This window comes from Drosophila sulfurigaster, chromosome 2L, assembly GCF_023558435.1.
Source record: "Drosophila sulfurigaster albostrigata strain 15112-1811.04 chromosome 2L, ASM2355843v2, whole genome shotgun sequence".
Lineage (NCBI taxonomy): Eukaryota > Metazoa > Arthropoda > Insecta > Diptera > Drosophilidae > Drosophila > Drosophila sulfurigaster.
The window spans coordinates 20,732,061-20,745,734 of NC_084881.1; the positions used below are offsets into that span (position 1 = coordinate 20,732,061).

The window sequence follows — 13,674 nt, forward strand, 5'->3', positions numbered from 1 at the left end:
ACCTCAAAGCACATTTTACAAAACATAACCTCAATATTAAAGTACTTAATTTTATTTATGTTATATTAAAGTTATAAAAATAAAACACTTATTATTTTACTCATCCTTTAATCTTCGCTTCTATATTAATTATTTTCATTTCAATTCCAAATTGTTCAACATAACCTCAATTGCACATTCATAACCTCAATGTCTTGCATTTACTTTAATAACATCTACTTTTCGTATGTGATTCGATATAAATTGTTGGTTAACAACGTCATATTATTTATTCCCCAAGCGCTCTTCACATATTCCCCGCTCTATTTCTTGCACTCTTCCATCTCTCTCCCACTCGGTATCTTGCTCTTCCTCTTTTATGTTATTACTGCAATTACTTGTTCTAATTAGCACAATTACTGCCCTAGACACGGTTCGAATTCCTAGCCCAACATATAGCATTTTTTCATTGTCAACTGTGCGAGTGTGTGTGTGTGTGTGTGTGTGTGTATTTATTTTAGGTGTATGTGTGTGTGTGTGCGATAACTGGTTCAAACCAATTGACATCGAAACAGCAAAAGAGCAACAAATAAAAAAGCATAAAACGCAGCCATTGCAAGCATCAAAATTTGGGCGGCAGCCAGAATGCGTAAATACACACACACATACATATAAAAGATATATGTATGTGTGTAACGAATACAAATTTAATGTGCGCCAAATGGCACAAAAACAAATGATATCATCTTATCTGAAAACGCAACGAAAAATCCATCGAAGCATTCAGCTTTTGCCAGTGCGAGCTTCATGAAAAATACATAAATGTGAGTAGTTAGCAAGTGTGTGTGTGTGAGTGTGTGTATACAGCAAGCTAAACAACATTTGTTTTTGTGCAATTGAAAAAGCTTTTCGGGTAGTAAGCGAAAAAATGCAGTATACACACGAAGAGCGATGGCAGGGTCACAAGCACACTCACGCACACACACACACATAACTCTACATAATTGCCAAATAGTGTATATAACGAGCCTACGCAGCAGCAGCGACGCAGCGTCAGCAGCAACAGCAGCAGTCAAAGTGCGAGTACATAACAAATAAATGCTAAAATTTCACAAAAACGCACACCCAAAAAAGCACACACACACACAAAGCAACGGCAAACGCAGGCTGCAAAAGTGCGTTCATTTAATGGACAGTGTGGGAGTGCGATAGAGAGCGAGAGCGAGAGGGAAGAGGGGCGCACTGTGGCCTGGCGCCAAAATGTGGAGCATATAAGCACAAAAAAAAAACTGTACATAGGCAGCAGCAGGATAGGGCAGCATAGCAGGCAGTTGAAAGTGCGTGCACACACTGCAAACGCGCAGCGACGTCGACGCGTCGCCAAAATACGCAATACATATATAAATACACGCATACGCACTCACACACACACGCACACGCATAGAGCGACATGCATGTACAGCGCAACGCAATACCATCATCATGCAATATACACGCATATAATGGCCTGCATTGGTGTGCGCGCAGCAAACGCACAAAGCTTTTGCTTATTGGATTTCTACAGCACGCAGCAGGCAGCAGCAGCAGCCGCAGCCACATAAGCGCCAACTCACAAACACACACACTGACGTACGCACATCCACACAGCACACAGAGTGTGGTGAGAGAAGAGCGCCAAAAAATAAAATGCTCTCGACGCTGCGCTTGGTTGCGCCGGCAGCGCTGCCGCTGCTCCACGTGTTTGTTTGGCATTGCGTAAACTTGCTGCGACTGCGACGTCGTCGACTAAGCAAAAGTTTTTTTTTTTGTGTGTTGTTGGTTCTCATTCTCGCAGTTTTTATTGCGGCTGCAGGCGGCAATAAAATGGCAGCGCCTCGCTTTATGTTTTGCGCGCGCTTTACGCTCTCTCAGAGAGAACGAGAGATTGCTCCATGCGCGCGCTCTCTCGCTCTGGGCTGGGGAAGTCAATTGCCGAAAAAGCTCAAAGCGCTCTCCACACTGCAAAATGAATGCGTATTGTTATGCTGTGTGTGTGTGTGTTTTTTTTTCGTTTTTGTTATTGTGCGTTTTTGCTTTTGTTTTGTCACTGGAAGCGCAGGAGAAACGAGTTTATTTTTTGCTCTATTGTCTCTTTGAGCGCTTTTCGCATTGAGTGCTTTTTGGGACGAGATCTTTTTGGATTTCGGCTGGTTAATAATCAACTTTTAATTAACAATAAAGGCGCACATTCTATTTTTTTTAATTTTTTGGGATAGTTTTAGATGGTTTTCTTGTAGACAATTGTAAATTAATTTGAGGAATTTGATATATTCGCTGGGAAAATCATTTGGGTAAAAAGGGAAAATTAAAACGCATTGTTTTGTACACAAAAGGATTCGAAAAGCTTCGCTAAAAGCAACAATTGCATCCTTAAAGAGTTCAGTTACCCCCACCCCCCAAGAATGAAAAGCAAGTTTGTAATTTCTGAAAGTATTTCATTTTTACCCACGAGTATTTTCCACATGAAGGAATCGAGGACTTCACGCAGTTATTAGCTCATGCGACTTATGCAATTTGCCTGCACACAAAGAGAGAGGGAGAGGGAGCGACAGAGAGTGAGCTAGCTAGAGAGAGAGAGTGTGTGTTGAAAAGTAACCCCCAAAAGCAAAACAAGAAGAAGTCCTGCATTGCATACACACACAAATCGCATGCAAAGTTGCAGCAATGACATCATAGCTGAATCAGCACAAAACAAGCTTTTAAAAGCTGCTGCAACAACAGCTTCGAGCTTCGTCAAAGGATTAATCTGATACGAAATAGAAATTCGCACTCAATTGGGAGACCATTTTGCACACACTGCAAGACCTACTGCATTCCAATTGGATTAAAATGGCAAATCAAACAACACATTGCACAGCCGCTGCGCAAGAGGGAGAGAGAGAGAGTGCTAAGAGAGAGATCCACAAGTCCAATAAGAGCATACTCACTCGCTCTCTCGCGCACACCAATGCAAATTCTGCATTTGCAAGCAAACAAAATCAAAAACAAAAGCACAAACACACACACACGCACACAGCGCAGAGAGCTTCAAATGCAAAATGGGCGCACTCTCCTCGCAGTGGCAGCGACAGCGACGTCAGGGCCCCAAGCAGCACAAAACTTGTTTTTGGCTGCGACAGCGAATGAAGAGAGAGAGAGCGCGCGACGCTTTATGCGAGAGAGGATTGTATGCGAGTGTATGTGTGTGTGTGTTTTTTTTCGCTGCGCTTTGCTGCGTTCGGTTGCGTTTTTCTCTTACTCTCTTGGAGCTGTTGCGCTGCTTGCGGCTGCTGCTGCTGCTGTTTGCTGCCTTTACTGCTTGCTGCTGCTGCTGTTGCTGTTGCTGGTGGTGGCTCTGCTCGCGCTGTCAATGTATGCGTGTGTGTGTGAGTGGTTGAGAGACGTAGCGCTGTGTGTATGCGTGCATTTTGTGCGCTTGTGTGCGTCGTCCGCCGCCGCCTGCCTGGTTGATAGGCCATAAACGCAATTTTTGAATTTCATGCTCGTCTATTCGGCGCTAGGTTTCGGTGGTGCGCAGCTCGCAGCAGCAGCAAGCAGCGTTCGTTGTGTGCATTTCTCGTCTCGTCTAACACTAAAAAAACAAAAAACATTTCCCCACAACGGCAACACGGCCACGGCAAATAACACAGCAACACTTTAGCAAGCTGACCACACAACCAACCAATTTTTATTAATTTTCTAAATTATTACGAACAACAACAACAACAACAACAATACTAACAACAAATATCAACAACAACATCAACAAAGCAACGACAAAGCGGAAATGCATAAAAAAAATAAATACAAATTCAGTTTATAAAAATTGCAACTCGAGTGCAAAAGCAAAAAAAGAAAAGTTTTGAAGCAGCCACGAAAAATTGTGTAAAGCAGAAAACTGCTTTTCATTTATGATTTAAGTTTAGTTTACGTTTGTGTTCGAAGCACACATCAAATCCAATCAAATCATAAAATAATATATAAAAATCAAAATTCAACCACACACATACGTCCAAGGCCGGCAAACAAATACAATAACAAATGCGTGTGTGTGTGCTGCGTATGTGTGTGTAAGTGTGTGTGTACATTTGACAAGTGATTGAAGGTAAATTCATTGTTTATTGTTGCTAATCAATGCAATGCTAAAAGTATTCAATATTAAAAAAAAAAAATCTAGCAACATTTTGTGGAAAGTTTTCCAAAAAAAAAGCAAAATTTTAATAACGAATATAATAAATGTGAAATGAAATAAAATACAAGTAAATGGATAAACGAATTAAATAAATAAAAAATAATATGTATAATAAAAAAATACAAAAAGAATTCAAATACAAATTAATGAAATAAGCTAACTAAATAAATAAAAAAATATTGTTACAATAAAAAAATATGCTAAAGTGCAGTTTGCAATATAAATGTGAAATTGAATAAGAACAAATGTTAAAACATTAAAAGACTTTTTCACAGTTCAAAATATATTTAATGCAACATAAAAATAATCAAATAAACATTTTCAAAATAGTTGTGCATTAAAAAATAAACAAAAAGTATTTAATTTTAATTTATAAAGACTTTATTGTGAATATTCTAAAAAAAAGAAAACTAAAATAAATGAAATTCCTTGTTAAAAATCATAAAATTGCAATTCAAAATGTTTTGAAGCCTCTTAGAAAAAGTTTGCTATATTATCGTACTATAAACTACAAATGTATCTCGCAGATACAATTTCAACTGTGCGTGAAGAACAAGCGAAAAGTGTCCCGAATTTCCGATTTCCCAAAAACTGCTTCAACTCGTTCATCAACTCAGTTCCGGGACAAAAATCCATACAAATGCAGTTTGTATCGATGTGTGTGGGTATCCTGAGTGCGTAAAATGAAATGTGTGTGTTTGTGTGTGTGTGTGTGTGTATCAAATGGGGTTGCTTGACTCGATTTGGATTTGATCCGCTGCTCGTAACTGCAACTGAAACTGGAAAACGCAAATTCGAAGCGAAAACTTTTATGCAGAACATGAAATCGTCTGCATTTTTAATCAAGCAACAACAATGCCAAACAACAACGACAACAACAACAAGAGGAACAACTACAACGATAACAAACAGCTATAACAATAACAACAGCAATCCATAAACAACCCTGCCACCCTTCATCCCGCTCCTCCTCTCTTGCTTGGGGCGCCAAGCAAAACTCGAACCCCTTTTTTCCACCACGTGATTGTGTGAGAGTGTGTGCATGTGTGCATATGTATGTGTGTGTGTGTATGTGAGAGTGCAACATGAAAACTGCATAAGTGCCACAGCAGATGAAACATAATCTGCAAAGACAACAAGTAGTAGAAACTAATAAGAAACTCTTTAAGAAAACCGAAGGAACAATTGCAAAAGTTAAATTAATAAAATATTGCACTCAATAAATAAAAGAAAATAATAAAAACAAAAATTTTAATAAATATTTCATATATTACAATAATAATATATAGAAATAATGAAGCAAATATAAAAATAAATAAATATAAAAACAAATATATATAATAATTATGAAATAATGCTATTAATAAATATATCATGCATAAAAAATAAGAAATAAAATAAAATAAATTAATTTACAATTTTTGAACATATTTATGGAAAAAAATAAAGATAATTGCATTAAAATGATTTTGAAATATTAACAGTATTAAAGAATATTTCACAAAAAGAATTTCCAACAAAAAAGATTATAAAATATTATTGTTGAACCCGATACAAATACATATACGAATACGACGAAATTTGTTGAAAGCATAAAATATAATTCTAAGAAACTTTCTGATAATGTAGCTCATTCATTTTGTAATTGAAATCATAGTTGACATAGGCAAATAGAATAGTTCTTTATAAAATTTGTTCAAAGAAATGTTTTTTCTATAACTATACCTTATACTAAAACATGATTTAATGTGGTCTAAGTTCCAAGAGATATATTTTAAAGAAAACCACTTTTTAGAATAGCAAGAAAATCAAATTTATATATTACAGCTAATAATCTTTCAACAAGAATTTTACAAATAATTCATTTGAAATTGTTTCACAACATTGTTTATGGTTTACTTAAATGAATTTGTCGCTGGTATTGCACATGCATATAATACGACTCCGATTAGAAGTGTTTTCCACATGCGCGATAAGAAGACATTGACAATTTCCTGATGCCACACACATGCCTGATGCTCAAGTGGCGCGTGTGTTGTGTTTAATGTTGTGTTGTTTCAAAACTGTAGTACAACCGACCATCAGAAAAGTGTCAACTCTTGGCAAGAGATTATGAATAGAAATTAGAGTAGAAAACAATTGTGTTTCAATGCAATGAGAGGTTTTTTTTTTGTTAAGATTAAAATGCGAACACTGAATATTTTAAAAGCTGATAAGCTTCAATATTTTGTTGTGACATTATTTTGCTCATGAATGAAATGTCTATACGGGCAATCTGTTAAACGGGTGATAATTCAAAATGCTAGATTAAATGGGAAACTAAAATTATAAATTTTTCAAGTATATTTTGCATATTGCAATTCGTATACGAAATTTCACAACTTAAGATCATAAAGATCCTGAGATATTTACAAGTTCCAGTGAAGAACTTGAATAATATAATAAATATAATATAAATTATATATATAATAAATATAATATATAATAATATAAATAATATAATAAAAAATATAAATACAAAAGATGAAATAAAACAAACAAGTAAATTCACTTTAGTTTTTTTTTAGACATCTCTTTCATCTTATAATCATAAAGATCCTGAGATATTTACAAGTTCCAGTGAAGAACTTGAATAATATAACAAATAATTTAAATCAAAAGATGAAATAAAACAAACAATTAAATTTAATTTACTCTTTGTTTCATTGAGTATCTCTTTAATCTTATGTTTTCTTTCCATATATATTTGCAGGTCCAAATGTCACTGTGAAAATGTCTGAACAAACTAATCACGACAACAAAACCAACAACAATCGACAGCAGAATCGGCGCATGCAACAAAATGCACACTTTGAACATTTAACTAACTAGACTACAAAAGCAACAACAACAACAAATAATAACATCCATTTTTATTATGTTCGAAAATGAATAACTAAACAAACAAAAAATGAACTGATTCAGAAACTTTTGTAAATGCAAAAAGCAACGCAAAAATTCAAATTGGCAAACATCATTTTGGGCTAAACACATAAAAAATTAAAACAAATACAAAAACTATTTTGGCAAGCTGCGTGCAAAAAGAGAAAATATATAATTAATAAAAAATATATAAAATTTTCAATTAAATAAAACACAATTATTTGGCAAACACATTGAGGAAATCGAAATCGGCAACCTACACACAACAACACCGTAAAGGAAATTCAACGAGTAACAAGCAAGGAAAACAACAATAATTAAATGTAACATTTAATTAAAAGCGACAAACAACAACAACAAATAGCAAAAATCGTCTAATTAAAAAAAAACAGACGAAAAACCGCAAAAATTTAAGCCAACAACTAAATTGGAAAACTCTTCAAAATTATTGGTTCGGACATAACGCAATACTAAACACAGCAACACAACATCAACAACAACAGCAACAAATAGAAGTCACTACAACAATAACAACTACTACAACAACAACAAGCAGCAAATCGTGTGTGTTAGTTTGCATAAAAATTTCGTTTCGATAACAAAATATATAAAAAACGTAAAAATTATTAAACTAAAAATATACCCCAAACAAAACAAAAAACAATTAAAATATATATTAAATATTTATATATATATATATATATTAATATCTATTTGCTTAAAAATTATATAAGCAAACTATTTGGTAAACATTTTGAAGTGTAAAAATCAAACTGCAAATCAATTCGAAAATTATCGAAAACAATTTTCAAAACCTAACTTTTCGGCATAAGTGCAGTGCAGTGTGCTAAAATAAACTAAAACAAAAAATATTATAATTAAATTAAACAAAATTTGTAAACATTTTTTACAAAAAAAAAAAGGAGAGGAACATTTTGGATTAACGCGAACATTTGCAATTGGATTTTAAGGTGAGTTTTTAAAAGAGATTTAAGATTTTGAAGTGTGTAAAACTTCTTTGCTCATGAAACAACTTTAGCAATTGTTCAGATTTTACAAAAAAACGTTATAAAATGTTCTTTAATATCAAATTCATTTTACACAAATCTTTTAAATTCAAATTCTTTTCTAAAAGAAAATAATCCTTACATTTCAATTAAGTTTTTAACTAGTTTTGCATATTTTCTGGGCAAATTTCTCGTAAAACTTACAATTAGTATTACATTTATAGTAGTATTTTTTTTTTTATGCAATTTAAATTTTCTTTTTTAAAATATGAAATTTAATTTTCGAAAATTAAATTTGTTTTAACCAGCCTTAAATTTTTCTTTACTCTAATGCTTCATCTTTGAAATCAATTGGTATTCCCAATTCCTGTCACAACTGCAGCCAACTTAATGTTAGGGTATAAACTGTTAGCGATCTGGCAACTCTTCGGTTGAGACTGCAGCGCAAGCTCAACAACTAACTTGATGTGTAATATTTTACGCATTTTCACTTATTACTTTGTCTGCCATTCGTCCCCTGCTTCTTCCCCCATTTTCAGCTCAACTTTTGTCACAGTTAGTTAAAGTGAACTTTTTCGAAAGTTTTTTTTTTCTTGCAAAGCTTTGCAAACATTTGGCAGACGCACTTTACGCACACATGTAATTGTAATTATAATTACATTTTGCTTGTAATTGTAATTTATGCAAAAAGACGAGTTGAAAAATGAGTTTATTCCATATTTTCTACGCACTTTTTTTTCGAGCCTTATGATTTATGAGCGTCAACGTTGCACATATTAATAACAATTAGGCGTCAAGTGAACGAACAGTGAAGAAGTGAAAAAAAAGCAAAAGTTGCTCACAATAACATTTTTTTGTTTGCTGGGTTTCTTTGCATAAATTAAACTTTTCTTTACGCTGCGATTGTCGCTGTTGTTGCTGCTGCTGCGGCGTCGCAGTCGACGTCACTGACACGCAACCCCCTCGCTCAGTCAGCGCTGCCGGCGTCGCTGCCACTTTGACCTACTTTAAGCGCAGCGCGTTCCAAATTTTTTCTTGTGCGTTGTGTGTACTATTTTATTTTTTTTTTTCGTTTTCATTGTGTTGCTGCTCTAACACATTGTTTGTGCAGTGCTAAAGCTGTCTCGCTTACGCACTGCGTGTGCTTAAATGTAGTTGTTGTTGTTGTTGTTGCGTTTTTCGTGGGTCTTCCGCATTTAATTAAATGCAACAACAATTTGGTAATTTCGAACATTTGCTTTATGCGTTTGCTTCTTTCTATTTTAGTGTTTGCGTGCGTATATTTGTTGTTGGCGTCCTCTTTGTTGCATTTTCACTTGTCGGAAGTGCGTTTTTGTTTTGGTTTTTTGTTTTTGGGGATTGGCCTCTCACCTCTTAATCAGTGCATCTCGCTCGCACATGCATTTGCACAATCGCTCAGTTCAGTTTCCTAGAATAGTCAACACACCACTATAGAAAGCTCACCCCACCCACCACACCACATTTGTCTCTCTTTCTCGCTCTCGCGTGTGCAGCGCAGACTGCGCGGTTTTCGGTCTGACGCAACGTTGCGTCGACGTCGACGTCGTCGTCGTTGTTGTTGTCGTCGTTTGCAGTTGCGCAAAGTGTGTGACGCAGTTGCTGCGCCTATGCAGTCGCCCCTCCCTCCCATTCCCCCAACCGAACTGAGTTGGTTCGTGTTCTGCTTCGTCTTCTTCTTTTACATCTTCTTCTTCTTCTCGTGCTCGTGCTGCTTTAATAATTGTGGCATTTTTTATGACCTGCCACTGCAGTTGCTTGAATTTTAATGTGGCTACCAAGAAATGCGATCTACAGAAAAAAAAACATATATAAAGCCCGCCAATAGTTGAGTTGAATTGTTGTTTCAGTTGTGCAGCTGTTGAGTTGTGTGGGGGGAGGGGGGAGGGGAGCTGTCATAATTGAGCGCGCTGCGTATGCACTTTTCATAGTAATAATAGTATACAATAACGAGAGCTTGTTTATTATTTAAAGTGCGCTTCCACCGAAATGTCAACAAATGATGCATCATTAATAATTACGACACTCAGAATACTTCAAGAGTCCACTCAAAGAGCACTCTCATGCATATACATACATACATATATAAATATGCAAAACTTTGCTGACTCTCTTTACTCAAAATGGCAGCCAACTGCAGACGCGTCTGCCCCACACACTCATTTACTCACTCACTCTTTCCACCCCAGTGCAGATAATCCAAACGCAAAAAGCGACGCCCATGAAATGCGTTTTCTATTTGTACACTCGCACACACACGCACACATGCATACCAAGTTAGGCTCACAATTGTACGTGTATGTGTGGGCAATGCATGCAAAAGTTTTGCGGGAGAGCGTGTGTAAGTTGGGAATGCGAAATAAGCAGAGAGCAAGTGCTAGTGTGAAAGCGAGTGCGAGTGAGTTGGCGAATGCGATTGCGTATGCGTCTGTGTGAATGTGTGTGTTTGAGTGCGTGTGTTGCTTTGGCGAAGTGGAGCAAAAGGCAACTGGCAACTGGCAATTAGCAGCTGGGGAATAAAAAGCTACATACAATAGTTTGCCAAAGCATTGCACATAGGCTCGCCATATCTACGAAAAAAAAAGTGTGTACACACCACACACACGCATACATCTATACGTATCAGCCAATGTTTATGTGTGTGTGTGTAGGTTTAGGCCTAGGCAACAAACTTATTTAAGTGCTACAACAACGAGCGAGTAAAACAAATATTTTTACAATGAGTGACACTGACAGGTTTTCACTGTACTTAAATAATATTTTAAAGAAATATTTGCTTTTCGCCGCACTTTTTGTTGCTATTATGACTGTGGATTTTTATAATGAAATTGTCTAGCATTTCGTTGATAAGCTTAATTAGCACCACATAAAAAAAGCGCTGAAACCTACAAAATGATATAAAACACAAAACTACGAAACTAACTGCAAGACTTAAACCAATGTTTGATGCGTGTGTCGTTTTATTTACTTATTTTTTTTTTGTTATGGGTCATAAAATTGCGTAGAAATTATAATGCTTATAAAATTGTAGTAAAAAATAAAAATAAGTTTGAATTGAAAATTCATTGAAAAGAAATTTTTAGAATTAATTTCAACAAAAATTAGAAAAATAATCAAAATATGTGAAGGTAATTATTAAAATATAATTCAAGCTGTATCGAATTACATGAAATATATTTAATAGTTTTGTTTTGACAATTTGGCGATTAGTCATAGACACATAAAAAAGAATACGTTCTCAAAGATCAAGGTTAGATCTTGTTAATTATTTGAAATTAACTCTGTAGACAGTTTTTAAGAAGTCTTCATCGAGGAAATATGAGCAAGAAATAAGTCAATTTGTCGCAATTACAACACAGAAATTGTAAAAAATGCGCTGATAATATAAATTTATATTGAATGCCCTCAAACACACACACACACCTACATTGAGAAGGGCGCAGCTAACAAATAAAACTACAGCTATGTATAGAGCTTTATATATGTATGTATAGAGAGAGAACTATTTACATATGTACACACTTGTCAGCCCATACAGAGTATGTGTGTGTGTGTGTATGTGTGTGCAAACGCAGCGCAAAAAAAAAATCATGCGTACACATTTTTGTTGTTGTTGTTGTTGAGTTTCGTTTCGTTTATTTGTAGATTGTGTCAGAGTCGCATCTAAATTATTGCGGCCTACAATTGGCTGAAAGTGCGTGCGAGGGGTTCAGCGGGAGTGGTGGGGAGGAGGGGGGGAAGCGGCAGCGGTAGCCGCTACGCTCTATCGCCAACGCCTGCACAGCAACGAACACACAAAAAAAAAAATCAACAGCAGCGATAGAAAAAACAAGTAAGAAAGTTACAGTCGAGTGTGCTCGACTGTGAGATACCCGCTACCCATTTTTAATAGGGGCAAAATATTGCGGTATTATTTCAAAATATACCGAAAATACTAAAAATACTAAAAATATACCAAATGGTATGTTTGGTATATCGATACAGCACACCATTCAAAATATACCATAGACGGCGCAATGTACCAGATTGTCAGCCAAAGCAACTAAGAGCCCTAGTAAGTAGGCGTTATTGCCCATACAAAAGTATTTCTTTAACAACTTCCACAATTTTTATCTGATCGCAACCAAATTTTCAGGAATGATAACTACTATAGCAATTATAGTATATACCAAAATTCGCAACTCCAGCTTTAAATTTACGCTTGTTATTCGATTTTTTTTGATTTCCGGGGGCGGAAGTGGGCGTGGCAAAAATTTGAAACAAACTTGATCTGCATGCAAACATAACAAATGCTGTCGAAAAAAAATTATAGCTCTATCTCTTATAGTCTCTGAGATCTAGGTGTTCATACGGACAGACGGACAGACACACAGACACACAGACGGACAGACGGACATGGCTATATCGTCTCGGCTGTTGACGCTGATCAAGAATATATATACTTTATAGGGTCGGAGATGCCTCCTTCTACCTGTTACATACATTTCCTGCCGGCACAAAGTTATAATACCCTTCTACCCTATGGGTAGCGGGTATAAAAACCTTGAGCTCGCACAACATAATTAAAAAATGTGCGTAGACACACACACACACACAGACACAGAGACAGACACGCATACATGCGTATTTGCAGCGCGCCAAAAGCTTTTCCTGCTTTTATAAATGACATTCACGCGCAATAAATACACATATACATAGCAACAACAACAACGAAAACGAAAACTAAAAAAAGCTCAACTGCAAATACAACAATGCGCAGCAAGAAGAAGAAGAACAAGCAGCAGTAGCAGCCGCAGCGAGCTAAAAATGGTTTTCGCCTCATTCACTCACCAACCGAACTATTTGCGCCTCTCTCCCTCTCTCTCACGCAGTTCAAAATGCAAAAGCTTTCACGTTCTCTCACTCTCACGCACTGTTTTGTGCGTAAGCTTTGTAATGGCAAACGCAAAAGCTTTTGCAGTTCGCCGCAAAGATCAGCAGACAACTGTCAAATGGCGTAGATCAGTTCTCTCTCTGAACACTGAACTGAACGAAGAGAGGGGAAGTTATATTTATACGAAGCACTAATAAGTCAATTAGTTCAATTATATTGTAATTAAATTAACCTAGTCTATTCAGCTAAATCAAGTCTTCACTTCACTTCACTTCACTTTTTTTTTTAGAATTTCCCTCAGAAATGTTTATTTAATTGCGTGAACCCTTTTGCTGCGTTTTCCCCCTCAATTTGTTTTTAATAACACCTAATTAAGTCAAGCTCAAGATACGTTATGTTAAACACACACTCTCGAAAAACAAAAACCAAAAAAAACAGAAGAGATTGACTACGTAGCTCTCTTCCTCTTGTTGCTTGTAAATTGGCTCAATCTTGAAGCGCCGGCGTCACCACTTCAAGTGTGTATGTGTGTGTGTGTGTGTCACATGAGATTCCCCATCGCACAAAATATGTATATGTATTTATTTTGTCGTTCTCGTCGTTTGATTTCTCCCCTTCCTTTGGCTCTCGCTTGAGCTCTTTTCATGCCCCTTTTTGGGACTCTT

General features: G+C 36.0%; 1 protein-coding gene and 1 long non-coding RNA gene across 2 annotated transcripts in view; both read left to right on the forward strand.

The window, feature by feature from the left end:
* Positions 1 to 3,116: 3,116 nt before the first annotated feature.
* Positions 3,117 to 7,556, forward strand: LOC133839355 (uncharacterized). The gene is made up of 2 exons (XR_009894095.1): positions 3,117 to 4,102; positions 6,942 to 7,556. It is a non-coding gene; the product is annotated as an uncharacterized LOC133839355 (long non-coding RNA).
* Positions 7,557 to 7,814: 258 nt separating this feature from the next.
* The window catches only part of LOC133839274 (zinc finger protein chinmo), a 69,059-nt gene continuing 63,199 nt past the window's right edge, over positions 7,815 to 13,674 (forward strand). The window contains exon 1 of the mRNA XM_062270701.1: positions 7,815 to 8,082. The gene's annotated coding sequence lies outside the window, so the exon portion shown is untranslated. The remainder of the gene's footprint in view (positions 8,083 to 13,674) is intronic.